Here is a 17,877-nt window from a genome sequence, read left to right as displayed (position 1 = left end):
ATTCCTATGACAGTAAACAAATAAATTTAAGTCTCTTTAAACCTCTATTTCTCATCTGTGAAATGGCACTCATAATACCTATCTTATTGAATTATTGAGAGGACTGAGATAATATATGTAGTTTGCTAGCATAGTGGAAATGACCAAGTGGTCATGAAATTCCTATTACAATGTTACTGAAGTAATTCATCAACACTTACTTATAGATACTTTATACAGTTCCTCAGCCCTTTAAAATATATAATGATTTCTTCCATGTTCCAGGCAGCATAAAAATTGATGGCTTATTTCAAGTGTTCAAAAGTCAGAAACAAATGGCGTTACTTAACTGCCCTTCCACCCATCAAATGGTTGAAGACTATTGGCTTTTAATTTGGAGCATTGATTTCTCACTGTGAAGGTTATTTTACATTGTACTTCTGTCTCTTTGCCTCAGAGGTCAGTATCTTCACTCAAAAAAACAACTACTACAAGCTTGACCATCACAAGCAAAATTGGTTTGTCTTTTGCTATCATTTCCCAGAAGTCAGCTTTCCCATAAAAATTTATTATTTTCAGCTCTGGCCACTCTTGCCTGGCTCACTCCTGCAGGTCAGTAAGTGGTTTCCATGTTCCTGGCTCCACTCAATAAAATCCATCCTCCACACTGTGGTCAAAGTGATCTTTGTAGACTACAAATCTGATTGTGAAATTCTTGCTTAATGTTCTCTAAAAATACTTCATGAATGACAGAAGTTAGAACTCCCTTTTTATCCTATAAGGCTTTGGATGGCTTGATTCCTCTTAATATTATTATATCTCACCACTCCTCTTTTCTTATTACCTGTTCAAATACACTCAGGTATACTTCAGGTATACTTCAGGTATAACAAGCAGCTTCTCATCTCCCAGACTTGGCCTGGGCTGTTCCTCTGCCTGTCTGCTCCCTTTCTCTTTCCTTCGTTTCTTTCATTGGTGAATTCCAAATCATTGCTTAAGACTTACCTCACATCTTACATCTCTGTGATCCTTTTCTGATCCTTGCAGTTTCACTCCAAGATGAGTTAAGAATTCCTTTCTGTATGCTTGTAATAGCTTGTATCTGTTTTATTCTAGATCTTATCTCTTTATTGAACAAACTCTTCAGTGGTGCTCACTGTGTGTCAGGCATTGTTCAAAGAAATTTAGAAATACTAATTCATTGAATCTCCAGGAAAATGCTGAGATAGGTATAGCATTTTTATCTTCACTTTATACATGAGGAAACTCAGGCACAGAAAGATTTAAAAACACAGCTAATAAGTGAGACATAAAGCCAGCATTTAAGTTTGGCAGTAAACCTCCTAAGCATAAGCATTAACTTCTACATTACACTCTCAACCACAATGCTAAACATCTCTATTCCCACACTGGTATTAGAAGGACTCTTTTTGGTTCCTATTTTGGTGTGTCTTTCTCATATTAAGTGCATACTAGCTATATGTACACGTTGGATACATAGAAGTAGTTGAATACATTAAATAATTCAATGCTGCTCCTACATCATTCCCTGGGCTTTTCAACTCCTCCAGATTATCTCCTTGGACAAAAGACCTAACTTTATTTTGTGAAATGATTCAACTTTACAACAGCTCTTCCAAAACTCCCCTCCACTCATACTCATCCTCTCTAGGCTCCAAGTCTTTACCATTTCACTTAGGGCATAGAAAGCAAAGAAGTTCCCTATCTTTAATACCTGTTATCTTTGGCAGGAAATGGGCTATAGTTTTGGGGTCAGACAATCCTGTGCTAGAGTACTGGCTCTGCTGAGAGCAGAAAGTGGCAGTGACATTTTAGGCATCAAGACCAACTGGAGCTGAATAGTTGTTGGAAAAAGTCATGGAATTCTGGGATTTGGTGTCTATTCTGAAGGCCCAGAACCTCAGTCTTTTCAGTTGATTAATACCCAACAATATGGTTGAAGCTAAGCAAACCCCACAGAGATAGCATGATGAGAGTTAAGGGAATGTAATTTGCAATCAACTTGGGTTCTAATGGGCTTCACTGGTTACTCAGATGGTAAAGAATCTGCCTGCAATGCAGGAAGACCCAGATTTGATCCCTGGGCTGGGAAGATCCCCTGGAGAATGGAATGGCTATCTACTCCAGTATTCTTGCCTGAAGAATTTCAAGGACAGAGGAGCCTGGCGGGCTACAGTCCGTGGGGTTGTAGAATTGGACATGACTGAGTGGCTGACACTTCACACCGGGTTCTGAGAGCACCTTCACACTGATGAGCTGGGTGACTTTGGGCACATTCTTTAGTTATGAACTTTAGTTTTCTCTTCTGAAACACACAGATAATGCACCTTCCTTACAAAGGTGTTTGCTAACATTTAATAAAATATGTCTCTACCTTAGTTCTACCTGGCACATTATAAATTCTTAAAAGATAAAGGTATGTTATAACAACTAGAATTACCACATAGATTACTTATGTTAACAGGACTAAGACACACTACCCTTTAGTCAAGCTCCATGAAAACCTGGAGCCTAATAATAAGCTACTTGATGGAAGCTATGGAAAGAGACAGGTGTAATTCAGCTTGAATGAAGAGGAGCATTGGTAAAGGTTTTATTACTTATTCTTCATTAAAAATATTAATTAGGCAGCTAGAATGAGCCAAACTCCAGTATTCTTTCCTCGGAAATCCCATGGACAGAGGAGCTTGGTGAACTAAAGTCCAAGGGGTCCCAGTTGGATATGACTTAGTGACTAAACCACCACCACCATGAGCCAAAATCTGTTCTAGGTGCTGGGGATATACTAGCTGAAGAGAGAGATACAGTCCTGCCTTCAATTTGTTCACAGTCCATCAGAGATAAAGATAATAAACAACTGAATAAGTGCCTCAATCTATAAGAATAGCTTTTGACACATGTTACAAAGAAAATGAGTGGGGCACATTGTTGGAGAGCAATTGGGTAAAAGTTGGGGTAGCCTCTTTGCTTTCTTTTCCTGAAGCAGATCTTCAGATTCAATTTTGTGTCAATATGAAATATCAGAAGGTGCTTCCAGGGAAATGTGGTTGAGAAATGGAAATAGGTCCAGGAAAGGAAGGGAGAAATATGAAGCAAAGGCTCTCAGAGGACAACTTTGGCTCAGTCCTGCAAGAGAGCTGCAAGTTCAGCTTCGAAGTTGGACCAGTCATGAATCGAGGGAGCTGGAGCATTTATACTCCTCATCCATCAGGCATTGGCTAAGGTTGTACTCTAGGGTGGAGAAGAATATAAATCAGTAGGCACTTTCAGCTCTCCAAGTACAGCCAAAGTCATTTTGGCAGCCTGAAACTCATCCTCTGACAAAGAGACACAGGTGCCGGCAATTGGGAGTCAAAGCACACTGGGGTTCATGCTCGTGAAGATAAAAGGGAGACCCAAGGTGATGTGGGAAGAATACTAACAGACTCTGCTTCGGGGGGTGTTTTGTGCTAAGAAAATGTTTAAACCAAGGCCAGAAAGATAAGACAAATTCAGCCTTGTGAAGAACAGGGAAATGTGTTTTCCAGAAAAAGGACTTGCTTGTGGAAAGACAATGAGATGGGGAAGAGAAAAGCATTTCTAATGAATTGAAAGGACTTGCATTCCAGGAGTACAATGAGGGAAGAGAAGATTACAAGATAAGACTAAGGAAAAATGCTGGGTCCAGAAATTTGCAGGCTGTGTAAAGGAGTTAGGATTTATTCTGTGTTGATTTCCATTGAAAAGTTTCAAGGCTTGGAGTAGCATTATGTGGTTCTGGTGATAGGAAAATCTCCCTCACCACTATGAAATATAGACTGGAGCATGGGAAGTAGAGAAGACGCAGGACCACCATTCTGTCGTTCACTATTGTAGCTGATGTGAGAGGGGAGCGCAGCATGAACTAGGCTGGGAAGAGTGAAGACAAGGAGAGATGGATGGACATAGCTATGTTGCGAACTTGAAGCCAGTGGACCTTGCTCATGCATGGGATGTGCAAGTGAGAACATGAAAAGGGGTTAGCATAATTCTTGGATTTCTGGGTGTAGTAACTGGGAGGATGAGGTGGTTGCTTACTGAGACTACGAAGAATAAAAACCAATACGACAAGTCAGATGGAGTTAATGCTAAGGCCGCTGAATGACCTTCAAGCTTTGTGACAATGCTGTGTTAAATCTTAGTGATTTCATGACAAAGGAGTGTAATTGGTTCAGTGGGAGGTGGTGACTTGAACACAAGGGATTTCTTCTTGATGTCTACTCTAATCTGCCTCTGAAACGACACTGATGGAGCTATTCTAAATCTCTATGTGATATGTAAGCAGATCCATATTAAGCATCTTCTTGAACAAATCCTTTTTGAAAAATGTTTCTCTCTTCTCTCAGCAATGGGTCATATTTCAGTTTCTTTTAATGCAATATCATTTAATTCCCCCACTTAAATATAAGCATTGGTTTAAAGCCAGCATCCCTCAGGGTATTCATTGAACCATTTTAACACTTTCTTTTCCTTTGTTTGATATTATAATCAAGTCTTACAAGGAAACAGAAGGAAAGAATAATCTCTGCAAGAAAAGAAATAGGAGCAGACAATTTTAAACACAGGAAGCTGCACATTTGGCAGTTAAATTCTGGAACCACTGTGGGGGTGGGAAGGAGCTCTGTCAGTAGAAACCTGTTGATTTTAATGTTGATGAGAAGGCAACTGGGAACTCAATCAAAAATCATCCCCTTGCCAAACACAATCTCCATACCAAGTAGTTGGGCTAATGAGCAGAGGTAGCATGTAATCTTAGAAATAGAAGCAACTTGGCTACTGACCTGCTTGGCCTTGGATAAGTCACAGAACCATTCTGAAAATCAGTTTTGCATGTGTGTATGCATGTATGGATGTGAGAGTTGGACTGTGAAGAAAGCTGAGTACTGAAGAATTGATGCTTTTGAACTGTGGTATTGGAGAAGACTCTTGAGAGTCCCTTGGACTGCAAGGAGATCCAACCAGTCCATCCTAAAGGAGATCAGTCCTGGGTATTCATTGGAAGGGCTGATGCTGAAGCTGACACTCCAACACTTTGGCCACCTCATGAGAAGAGTTGACTCATTGGAAAAGACCCTGATGCTGGGAGGGATTGGGGGCAGGAGGAGAAGGGGACGACAGAGGAGGAGATGGCTGGATGGCATCACCGACTCTATGGGCATGACTCTGAGTAAACTCCAGGAGCTGGTGATGGACAAGGAGGCCTGGCATGCTGTGATTCATGGGGTCGCAGAGTCGGACACGACTGAGTGATGGAACTGAACCGACTGATGCAGGCTAAGTCACTTCAGTAGGGTCCGGCTCTCTGCAACCCTATGGACTGTAGTCCTCTGTGAATGAAAGAACTTGATTTACAGTGGTATTGGCAAGTAGGTCCAATGTCATGAGCCCACTCATACCCATTATCAGTGAATGCTTGAAGCACTGTGTAGAGAAGGATTCTTAGACCATTTCTGGATTCTGACAAATAATATTTCCTTGTAAATAAGCTCTGTTTACCATGGGCATTCAGAGAGCATGAGACAGCTAGAAGATTCTGAAGTTCATTTCAGTCCTTACATCTAACAGTTTGCCTTTTCTCAGAAACTGAATATTGTACATGCTCTTCAAAAGTACTAAATGTTAAACTGGTGATAACTAAAATGTCTGGCCTAAATCAATGTATTATAGCATAAAGCAATCCACACCATCTACTTTATCAATAGCTATATGTGGTCCTTTAGAGAAGGCCTTACCTCTTCAAACTGTCCTAAAAAAGTAAAAATGTAATCTTGATTTCATAGTTTTAAGATAGAGGCTTTTTGTTATAATTAAGCAATACTTTGAAACCCCAGAATATTTCAAATAGACCTTCTAAGAAAGCACAGTTAGGCCCAGCATCTTAAAACAAGAGAATCCTTAAACGGGAATGGGATCCACACAGGCTAACCCTTATTGAAGGCAAGGTCAAAATCTCAGCACTAAATTCATGACCATCTTATATTCTTGATTTAAGTTATACATAATCACCAGAAGTCTTTTTTTCTGCTTCATAGCTTTAAATTGGCAGCTTTTACTGAGATCTAGTAGGAAAGAAGCAATTCTACATAGTTTACACACATGCACACGCGCACACGTTTGTCTTTCTTTAAGCATTCTGCCAAATGTCTGATCATCAGGATGGTATTCCCTTAACCACAAGTAGAAGCAGGAGACTTTTTTTTCCCAGAAAGAACCACGGCAACTGACACCCAGGATGACAGCTAAGACAAGTTGCAAAGAGCTGAGACCAAAATATAAAAAGAACAAATGCCTTATTTATTTACATGCTCCCTTCCCCACCTGACTGTAAGAAACTTTAGGGAAATAACTGCTTTCATTCGTCTCTGTATTTCTCATGCTTAAAATGGACTTGCTGTGTAACGGGAGCCAAACACATGTTTTCTGAAATAACAAGAGTTCCCATATCAAAACCAGTAGCCAAAGACAGAAAATGATATGGGGGCGGGGGGGAGGGAGGAAGAGAGCAGTGGTGAAAATTAGAGATATGATTAAATGGTGTGAAAATTTGAGATTGTCAACATACTTTATGAAAGAAGTATGGCATGGTTGTGACTAACTTTGGAACCAGGAAATTGAAGGAATTTTTCACTTTTCAACCAGGTGTATTTATGCCCTCGTGGCTCAACAAAGCATCGATTTAATTCAGATAGACCCACTGCATTTGACTATGTGAACTAAATGGGTTTTGTCATTACCTGAACCATTAACTTTGCATACAGGCTTCAGGGTGTGGTGGTAATTGTGTTAAGGGGATGGGAGTGGAAAAGGGATTAATACCACAGGCTTTAGAGTCTGAAATTTCTGGGCTCAAATCTCAAACTACTAATTATGAGTGTGATTTGAGAGGTCATTTATACTCTGAGCTATAGTTTGACTACCTGTAAAATGTGGACAGCAGTACCACTCATGGGGTGGATAAATGTTACCAGCCATGTTAAAAAATAGCCATGGGGTTGGAACAGAGTAGACACTCAAAAAATGCTTGCATTATCAGCATCATTAATTTTCAGTAAGTTACTAAATGGATGTACTGAATGAGTGTAACTATTAATGCAATAATGCTCCTTCTTAGGTTTAAAATATCTGTTGGGATAAAAACCAAACAATTACGCCTAGAGTGTTCTAAACTAGGCTAAGTCAGAAAACATTTTGAAAGCACATTCAAAATTGTACATCTTTATGCAAATATAGGAATGTTTCATTATCATCATCTGTCTGATAGACTGAAAACATTCTAGTGAGAGAAGAAATGTGTTTTAGATTTAAAATAAAGAGAGATGGGTGATGTTGGCAAGAAGCAATCTCAGTGAGATGGAGACGTTGCCAGTTTTTTGCATTGCTCGGGTAATTCAAAACAGAGGTCAAAATACAGGAATAATGAAACACTTCCAAATGCATAATTAACTGACAGTATGAGAAGACAAAAGTATCAAAAATTATACAATGTTAATATCAACTATAGTTTTAAAGAGATAAGGAAGAAAATGATAGTCAATGTCAAATTATAATTTATATCTCCTCCAAAATTCCCATGTTGTTGGATAATGGGTCTGGATAATGTTGCCAGATATAAGTGAGTTGCCAGATGCTTAGTGAGTTTCCAATGAAAGGAAACAGGATTATATATTATTCTTGCGTATGTCTGTGTACATGTGTGTGTATGTGTGTCTGGCCAGTCTGTTTCTCTCATTCTCTCCTGCTTGTTTTTTCTTGTTAAGGTTCGTCTGCATTTTCTTGCAATGTACAGAATATTTCAGGAATTATTCATTTAGTCAATGAATATTTATTGAGCTTCTATGACATACTAGATAATACCAGAATATTATGAGGAAAACTTGAAATTGAGGCTTATTCTCATATTTACCAAAGAATATAGTCTCAGATCTGCCTAACCTCATTGTATGATCATCAATAAATCATCTAACAGAACTTTGGCTAAATATGTCCATATGTGATATGAACATTCATCTCTGCTGTTCCATAGCTTCTCTGAAGCTAAAATTAAATGCTCGATGAGAAAGTGTTTTGAAACACAAGAATTATTTCTGGGAAGTTTTATTGTTACTATAGCTATGTAATTTTTTAAAATAGGAAAACACTGGATACTGTGGACAAACTAATTAACGCAGCTAAGGAAGGCTGACTGATAAAAGGAGATTTGACAAGAGGCAAGAAAAAAAATCTGAAGTGTGCTAATTTGAACAGTCACCCCAAACTATCCATTTTCTGTTTAACTATTCCTGGTGACTATATATACCTAACAGTGTTTCAGACTGGTATTTCTCAAACCTGAGTGCATCAGAATCTGGAGGAAGGTTTGTTAAAATACAAATCACTGGACTCCCCCTAGAGCTTCTGATTCAGTTGGTCTGGGACCCAAGAATTGGCATTTCTAACAAGTCCAGGTTAAGGTGATACAGCTGGTCCTGGAGAGCACCCTTGGAGAATCGAAGGGAATACCTGCTCTTGCTGAGTTGTAAACCAAAGGGGGAGATAAAACTTGAATGAATTAAAAAAAAAAAAAAAATCCTAGCCCTGAGCTCCTAAAATGGAACTCTTACATTCCACCCACCTCTTCTTTCTTCCAGTCCTTGGTTGAGGAAACACTCTCAGCCCAAGTGCTCAAAGTGAAAACTTTGAGGGGTTTATCTCAGCACCCACACCCAAGCTATTTACTCATTTATTCAACAAATGATTACTTTTTTTTTTAGCACCTTCTGTATGTCAGGAGATGTTCTAGAGGCTGGAGGGTAGAACAATGCCTGAAATGCTCGAAGAACTAAAATTTGGTAGGTAAAATATAAAACACCAAGTAAATAAATATTAGTATAAAGCATGTACTACAAGCAAAATATGAGCATGTCACAGCATCTTCACTGCCACTACCTATACCATCTCAACTAATCTCTTGCCTGATCTTCTGAGATGAACTCATAACTACTTCTCCCGCTTCCACTATTTCCCAAGCCCAATCCATTATTCTCACAGTTCTCATATGATTCTTTAAAATATTTATTGGATTATGGCATTCTCCTACCCGAAACCTCTTGGTGACTTTCTTTGGCATGTAGTGTTAAAATTAGATGCTTTAACTAACACGGCATTTAAGACCTCTCCAAACTCTCTTCACCTTCATAAAGTCTCCCGGCCTTCTTTATGCCCCTCTGGCATACTAAGTTCATTCAAATTTCAGGCCCTTTGTACTTGTAGTACCATCTCCATATGCTCTTTCTAAATATTTGATTCTCCTTTCATCATTTAGGCCTTAGACCAAATGTTACCTCCACAAAGAAGTAGTTTCTGACTATGGTTCTAACACACGTCACCGCCACAATTATTTATTACTCGTTTTTTCCTTCATATCTGTTACTTCTCACTGATACTGTCTAGCTAGCTAGCTGTATGACTGATTCCACCAAGCTTCATGAGGGCCGTGCTTATTCAGACTTTTTCATTGTTATGTCTCTAGTGCCTAGATAACTGCTTGACATATCATAGATACTCAGTTAAAATTAATTGAATAAATAAGTGAATGAATAAATGAAGCACTGTAACTGTCAAGGTCTTCACTTTGATATTCCTTAACATTAGTGGCCATGTCAATTTCATCTTAACACTCTAGTGTTTAGTTGTATACATACAGTAGATGCTTAATAAATGTTTGTTGAATAAGTCAATAAATAAAATAGCCATTTCACTTTCTTGTACCTCTGTATGACATGTTGAGTTCAATTTTTTTTTTCTGTTTTAGAGGTAAAGATTCTGAAGTTCAAAAAGTTTAAGAGACTTGTTTAAGTAGAGGCAAAGAACGAGAGAAATCAAAACAAAACAACAAAGACTGATCATCCCAGAGGCTGAGGTTGGGGAGAGTTAAAGAAGATTAAATGTCTTTTCACCTTACTTATAGTTTCCTTTGTAGTGCAAAAGCTTTTAAGTTTCATTAGGTCCCATTTGTTTAGTTGTGCTTTTATTTCCAATATTCTGGGAGGTGGGTCAGAGAGGATCTTGCTGTGATTTATGTCGGAGAGTGTTTTGCCTATGTTCTCCTCTAGGAGTTTTATAGTTTCTGGTCTTACATTTAGATCTTTAATCCATTTTGAGTTTATTTTTGTGTATGGTGTTAGACAGCCCTCAGATTGGGAGAAAATAATAGCAAATGAAGAAACAGACAAAGGATTAATCTCAAAAATATACAAGCAACTCCTGAAGCTCAATTCCAGAAAAATAAATGACCCAATCAAAAAATGGGCCAAAGAACTAAACAGACATTTCTCCAAAGAAGACATACAGATGGCTAACAAACACATGAAAAGATGCTCAACATCACTCATTATTAGAGAAATGCAAATCAAAACCACAATGAGGTACCATTACACGCCAGTCAGGATGGCTGCTATCCAAAAGTCTACAAGCAATAAATGCTGGAGAGGGTGTGGAGAAAAGGGAACCCTCTTACACTGTTGGTGGGAATGCAAACTAGTACAGCCGCTATGGAAAACAGTGTGGAGATTTCTTAAAAAACTGGAACTAGAACTGCCATATGACCCAGCAATCCCACTTCTGGGCATACACACTGAGGAAACCAGATCTGAAAGAGACACGTGCACCCCAATGTTCATCGCAGCACTGTTTATAATAGCCAGGACATGGAAGCAACCTAGATGCCCATCAGCAGATGAATGGATAAGGAAGCTGTGGTACATATACACCATGGAATATTACTCAGCCATTAAAAAGAATTCATTTGAACCAGTCCTAATGAGATGGATGAAACTGGAGCCCATTATACAGAGTGAAGTAAGCCAGAAAGATAAAGAACATTACAGCATACTGACACATGTATATGGAATTTAGAAAGATGGTAACAATAACCCTATATGCAAAACAGAAAAAGAGACACAGAAATACAGAACAGACTTTTGAACTCTGTGGGAGAAGGCGAGGGTGGGATGTTTCGAGAGGAATCGGGTGGAGAGGGAGGTGGGAGCGGGGATCGGGATGGGGAAGACGTGTAACTCCATGGCTGATTCATATCAATGTATGACAAAACCCACTGAAATGTTGTGAAGTAATTAGCCTCCAACTAATAAAAAAATTAAAAAAAAAAAAGAAGATTAAATGTCAGGTGAGCAGATGCTGAGTAGGAAACTGAACACTGACAAATGGATTTGGCCTGAAGATGGATTTTGATAACTTCAAAGAGAGCCATATCAAGCGGAGAGTGGAGTTAAGGAGGAAAGTAGTAATGAGAAAACAGAGGAGAGGTATAGGAGAGATTGTTTGGGAAAACAGAAAGAAAACTCTTTTCAAACTCGCATACTTTTATTACTCGGAAATGGTGGGATTTAAACATATTTAAACAAAGGTGAGATGAGAGCCAGTGGAGTGGGGGAGTCCAGGGTGGGGCTGAGTTTGGGCAGGAGAGAGCTCAAGAAGTGGGATGAGGTGGGGGTCCCAGCAAAGGCTGTCCCTCCCTCTACAGCTGTGGGAAAGATGGGGAGAGGCAGGCAGGAGAAGGGAATGTAGCCAATAGGGCAGAATTAGAGGCAGAGAAGGCAATGGCACCCCACTCCAGTACTCTTGCCTGGAAAATCCCATGGATGGAGGAGCCTGGTAGGCTGTAGTCCATGGGGTCGCTAAGAGTCGGACACGACTGAGTGACTTCACTTTCACTTTTCACTTTCACACATTGGAGAAGGAAATGACAACCCACTCCAGTGTTCTTGCCTGGAGAATCCCAGGGACGGGGGAGCCTGGTGGGCTGCCGTCTGTGGGGTCGCACAGAGTCAGACACGATTGAAGTGACTTAGCAGCAGAGGAGCTCATCCAACAAGACTGACCTGATTTCAGTGAAATATGATGAGCAAATTTGAAAGGTCATCAGAAGGCCTAGAACTTTCAGAAAAAAAAATCATTGAAAATAGTGGCTCATTTGTTGATGAGTCCAGAAACAAATAAAGATGATCCTCTGATGAGTGTGATATGAGTGTTTAGCATATCAGAGACTATATTAAAAGGTAGAGCAATGGGATAAGGAGAGGCCAGGACCTGATGACTGGAGGGAATAATGTAAGTGTCAAGGATGAAAGTGTTACTGAGTTTTTGAGAAAAAATAAACATCAGTTTGGTTACTGCTTTTACCTGTTTCTAAGCATGAAATTTTGAGCGAGTCATTTCTCTCCTCTTGGCCTTAACTTCCTCTTCTCTGAGTAAGAATTGCTATCATTTGTGAAGATAAAATGGAGAAGGCAATGGCACCCCACTCCAGTACTCTTGCCTGGAAAATCCCATGGATGGAGGAGCCTGGTGGGCTGCAGTCCATGGGGTCGCTAAGAATCGGACATGACTGAGCGACTTCACTTTCACATTTCACTTTCACACATTGGAGAAGGAAATGGCAACCCACTCCAGTGTTCTTGCCTGGAGAATCCCAGGGACAGGGGAGTCTGGTGGGCTGCCATCTATGGGATCGCACAGAGTCGGACACGACTGAAGTGACTTAGCAGCAGCAGCAGTGAAGCTAAAAAGAGATGATGTGCCCTAAACACTTAGCAGAGGGTCTGGGTCCCCAGAAACCTCAAAAAATTGTAGATAGGTAAGGAAAAGTCCAGAGAGTTTTAGTCCTTGTTTTAAAACTTAATATGTAAGGATCAATCACTTGAGAAAATGATTTTAAATGCCTAAACCTGCCCTATCTACCCCCTATAAGGTTCTGAGTCTGCAGTTCAGCGGTTGGGCCTCAGAATATGAATTTTTAACAAGCCATCACTCTAGCTGATACTCTTATAAGCCATCCATGAGTCACTCTGAGAAGAGCCTTGAGAAATGCAGTGGTCACTGATGGAGTTGCGCAGAACACAGCCAGTACTTCACACGGGTATCCTAGCCATGTTTGACCCTCTAGGTCAGGGTTCTTCCTCAGGAAATACCTGGAAAACAATTTATTCATCCATTTATTCATTTACATTCATTTACACTTACAGTGTATATTCACCAGTCTTGAAACATCTCTCTGCAGAGGCTTCAGCAGCAGCCTCGGAGATTCTAATTTAACTCATCTTGTTAAAATCATCCTGGTAATTCTAATGTGGGACCAGTACAATACTGTGAACTGCACAAGGTGTTGATTTGAAGAAAGATTTAAATTGCTATGCAATTTCAGCACTATTTAGCAGGCAAATTCCTTTTCTAGAACTGATGTAACATTTTCCTATTGGGCTCGGTGCACAAATGGTACTCAAGAATGCAGGATGGATAGCTGGAGAAAGAGCTGTGATTCTAGAACAGGTCAGTGTGAAGAATCAGTATGAGTGAATTAACTCTGTCCTGCCTCAAATGTGGCCACAGCAGGTGGAGGCATAAATAACCTCCTGGAATGTATTCTACCGTTTTCCCTCTAGAAGACTGCTCTCTAGCAATGCTTAAAGAGAGAGAGAGAGGGTAGCATGTTTTTTTGTTTTTTTTTTTTTTTTCATTTATTTTTATTAGTTGGAGGCTAATTACTTTACAGTATTGTAGTGGGTTTTATCATAGATTGACATGAATCAGCCATGGATTTACAAGTATTTCCCATCCTGATCCCCCCTCCCACCTCCCTCATGTTTTATACCTGTTGGCTGAATAACACAGCTGAATGAGCCAAAAAAGAGTCTCAGAGACCCCTCACAGTGATCTTGAGAAGGGACGTTGGGTTTTGTCAAGGCTGCACGTGAACAATGTCCATGTAAGAAAGAAAGGGAATTGCCATGGCAATTATTTTAATGAAAAGGAACACTCAGTGTCAGGCCTATACATTATCCTTTCCAGGAACTGCTCCCTATTGCCTCAGAAAGGCAAGAATGAGTCCTTTGATGTGAGGCTTTGTACTTCTGTAAAAGCTTACTTCTGAGAAGTTCAAAGTGCTTTCCATGGACTCCCTCACAGTCCTTTCAACCCATTTATGGGGTGGATGGCAAGTGTTATTCTCACCTCACAGAGGATAGGAAAGTTGAAATGCAGAGAGGTTAAATAGTGTGGTCAATCTTGTCCTTCCGTCTTCTAGGATGAAACTCAAGGCTCCTAGCTAGCTTCCAGAGTCCTCACAATTGGCCCTGTCACCTCCCTGCCTTTTCATCACAAGTTTAATATATAATAGTACTAAAAGAAAAAAAAAAATCTGCCAATGTAGAAGATGGATATTTTCAATTTAGTACTGTCAACTGCCTGAATTGAGTCTTCTATCAGAGTTGTGATATCATTATTGATTCACCGTGTGGGCAAATTTTTCACATTCATTTATTATTATTATTATTTGTTGAAAATAATACAGTTGCATTATCATCATCAGTATGTCATCAGATCTCCATCAGGTATTATCTTTAAGTGGTGGTGTGAAATAGTACACTTTTTTTTTTCTTTTAATGCTCTGGACACCTCTTTCCTCTGGCTTTATTTTTCCTTTTTTTTAAATTGAGGTATAGTTGGTTTACAGTGATGTGCTGCTTTCAGATGTTCAGCAAAGTGATTATATATATATATATATATATACTTTTTTCTTTTTCAAATTTTTTTCTGTTAGAAATTATTACAAGATATTGAGTATACTTCCCTGTGCTATAGAGTAGTTCCCTCTTCATTATCTATTTTTATTTAATAGTGTATATATGTTAATCCTAAACTCCTAATTTATTCCCTCCCCCTTCCCCTTTCATAAACATAAGTTTGTTTTCTGTTTGTGAGTCTATTTCTGTTTTGTGAATTAGTACATTTGTGTCATTTTGTTAGATTCTACACATAAGTGATATCATATGGCATTTGTCTTTCCCTGACTTACTTCATTTAATATAATAATCTCTATATCCATCCATGTTGCTGAAAATGACATTATTTCATTCTTTTTGGCTGAGTAATATTACACACACACACACACACACACTCACACACACACACACATGTTGTTTCCATGTCTTGGCAATTGTAAAGAGTGCTGCTATGAACATGTGCATGCGTCTTTTCTAATTATAGTTTTCTCTGGATATATTGTTGCAACCACTATGGAGAACAGTAGGGAGGTTCCTTAAAAACTAAAAATAACATTACCATGTGACCCATTGATTTCACTCCTGAGCACATATATCTGGTATATTTTATCATATTTCATTTCACTGTCACAGAAAGGGTATTATAAAGCAACATTGCGCATGTAGTCTATTTAAAGGATAACTGAGGTGTGATTATTTTTGAGTACAAAATAAATACTTTTCCCATAGGGCAAAATTTTAAATAATAATATCAATTTTATTGTTAAGCACTCTAGCCATTAAAACTTATTCTAGGACATCAATATCATATGAGGACCAGAGTGTTCTTAATACAGGACAAATATCAGAACATCAGAATTGTTGTGTGTATTCTTAATTTGTTTTATCATTTAAGTTATAAAAGTAATACATGCAAATACAAAATGAAAAGAATTTTGCATGTAGAGGTTTTTAGCTTGGAAAGAAGAACTTAAGATGAAAAGTAAACATCCTCTTCTCTATAAAATTTTGCTAAACTTTCAGGGTTATACTACAAATACACCATATTCTACCAGTATATCTTGGATAATTTATCATTAGTCAATTTCAACTGTGTAAATCTAACATCTGTTTCTATTACATGGTGTTCTATTGTATGGCTATATAATATTAATAATTTATTCAATCAAATCCCCTAGTGTTGTTAAGGCTTCCCTGGTAGCTCAGATGATGGCTCAGAATCTGTCTGCAATGCAGGAGACCCAGGTTTGATCCCTGGGTTGGAAAGACCCCCTGGAGGAGGGCATCACAACTCACTCCAGTATTCTTGCCTGGAGAATCCCACGGACAGAGGAGCCTGATGGGCTACAGTCCATGGGGTTGCAGAGTTGAACACGACTGAGTGACTAATACTTTCACCTTCACTTTCCTTGTGTGGACATTTAAGTTATCTCTAGTTATTCAGTAATTAAAAAAAAGAAAAGAAAAAGCTGTAAGTACTGAACAGTCTTGAACATGAAGCAATTCTATGTGTCAAAACAGAGAATGTGTCAAAACATTTGTTGATAAGGAATTTCTAGGATAAAGTGTAGCTAGAGTTTATATTTGTATCTTTTAAAATATGTACATATTCACAACATATAGATATAATATGACTAAAATATATATTTAAGATGCATATTAGATATTCAATATAGTCATGTACTTTAACATATTCTAGATATATATTGCTTCTTTTTTCCCTGAGGATATTAAAAACACAAACACAGCCTTTTAAGCTCCAGCATAAAGTAGCTACTAGATCAGAATCTCTGAGAGTGTTTCCTGAATATATTTTTTTTTCTTTTTAAAACCAAATAATTAATTCTGAATTATAGATTAAATTCTCCATCCTATAGGATTATCAGCCAAAATCATAAAGGTCTCTTCCCAGTCCCTACCCAGTGTAAAAATCTAACTTTTAAAAATCATAAGGAACAGATCTATTTGTATATATTTGATACAGTAGAGAGGTCAGTATGAGATTGTTTTGTCCTGCACACTGCTCCTGATAACCAGCAGTAAAATTCAGCAAAATAGTCAGTTTCTGCTTCATGGGACAGGCACATTTTAGTGACTATAACTTATTGGAAGGATTAGGTATTCACTCAAGCAGAACACTCAGCATTACTGCAGATGGAAGTTTCAAAGCTGAATATGCAAAGACAGTACTAAAACTATAGGGAGGAATTTTCATGGGACTTTCCAAGTGTGTAGAATTTATTTTCCTTATTTTTATGATCATCAGCAATTTTTGTGCAGATATGAATATTTCTTAAGAAGTCTGGGGTTTTGAGCAGGAGGTTGTCTGGATGCTTTTATGACTACCTGTGGTCTTGCAGAGAACTATCCCTAGAAAATGGAAATGTAAGAAAGAAATGAGATGCTTCAGCCTTTCTGAACAGTTTACTGCTTCCTGTACATCTTTAGAAAATGTATTGCTTGGATAAGATCGCTCCTAAAAAGCCTTAAGGGATATCAAGAAATCACCACTCTGAACTCTTCCTTATTAAAAAAAATGTGGAAACCAGCTTTGTCACAAGATAGTGCTCTTGGTTCTCAGGAAGCTATTATGCTTGCAAAGAATAATTAAACTGCTGACTATGAGCTTATTGAATACTTTGAAGAAAAAAATCATTTCTTAGAAAAATATTGCACAAGCCTTAACATAATTCATGCTACTGGCATATTCAGTTTTTCATTCCGAAAATGTTGCTACATTTTGGAGGACCATGAAGTTAAAGAGCATTCATATTTAAATAAAAACATGTGTTCATATTCTAAATGAACATTTTCATATAATCCTATTATATTAATATGTTAACATATATTAAATTAATTATTATTTCATGAATATTATATTAAAGAAAAAATGTTTAGGGGTGCAATAGTGGAGCAATGGGGAAAATAACTATCATCTGAGAAGGAATGCTGTATTATTTCATGTTTCACTGTCAAAAATGAGGACACAAAAATCAGGAATTTATGGGAGAATTCTGTCTACTACAGGGTCCTACCATAAATCTTATGTAATCTCCTTTCCCCCAGATGTGGATGAATTCTGTAATTATGGATCTCTTTCTCATAATCAGGTTATGTTCTAGGGCACAAGTGAAGGGATTTTGCACATTGATCAAGATGTAGTCAGTTTGACCTTGAGTTCTTTAAAAGGGAAATTATTCAAGGTGAGCCTGACCTAATTAGTTGAGCTTTTTTAAAAAGGACGTAGACCTTCCCTGAGTTCAGAGAACTTTTCCTAGTGGTGTTGGAGAAGCAAGCTGCC

The 17,877-nt window shown here is 38.3% G+C and overlaps 1 protein-coding gene across 1 annotated transcript in view; it reads left to right on the top strand.

Annotated features, from left to right (window-relative positions):
- Positions 1-17,877, top strand: part of KCNIP4 (potassium voltage-gated channel interacting protein 4) — a 550,334-nt gene that overhangs the window by 48,541 nt on the left and 483,916 nt on the right. The window lies entirely within an intron of this gene.

Source organism: Dama dama, chromosome 17 (assembly GCF_033118175.1).
Source record: "Dama dama isolate Ldn47 chromosome 17, ASM3311817v1, whole genome shotgun sequence".
Lineage (NCBI taxonomy): Eukaryota > Metazoa > Chordata > Mammalia > Artiodactyla > Cervidae > Dama > Dama dama.
This window is presented reverse-complemented; position numbering and strand designations above follow the sequence as displayed.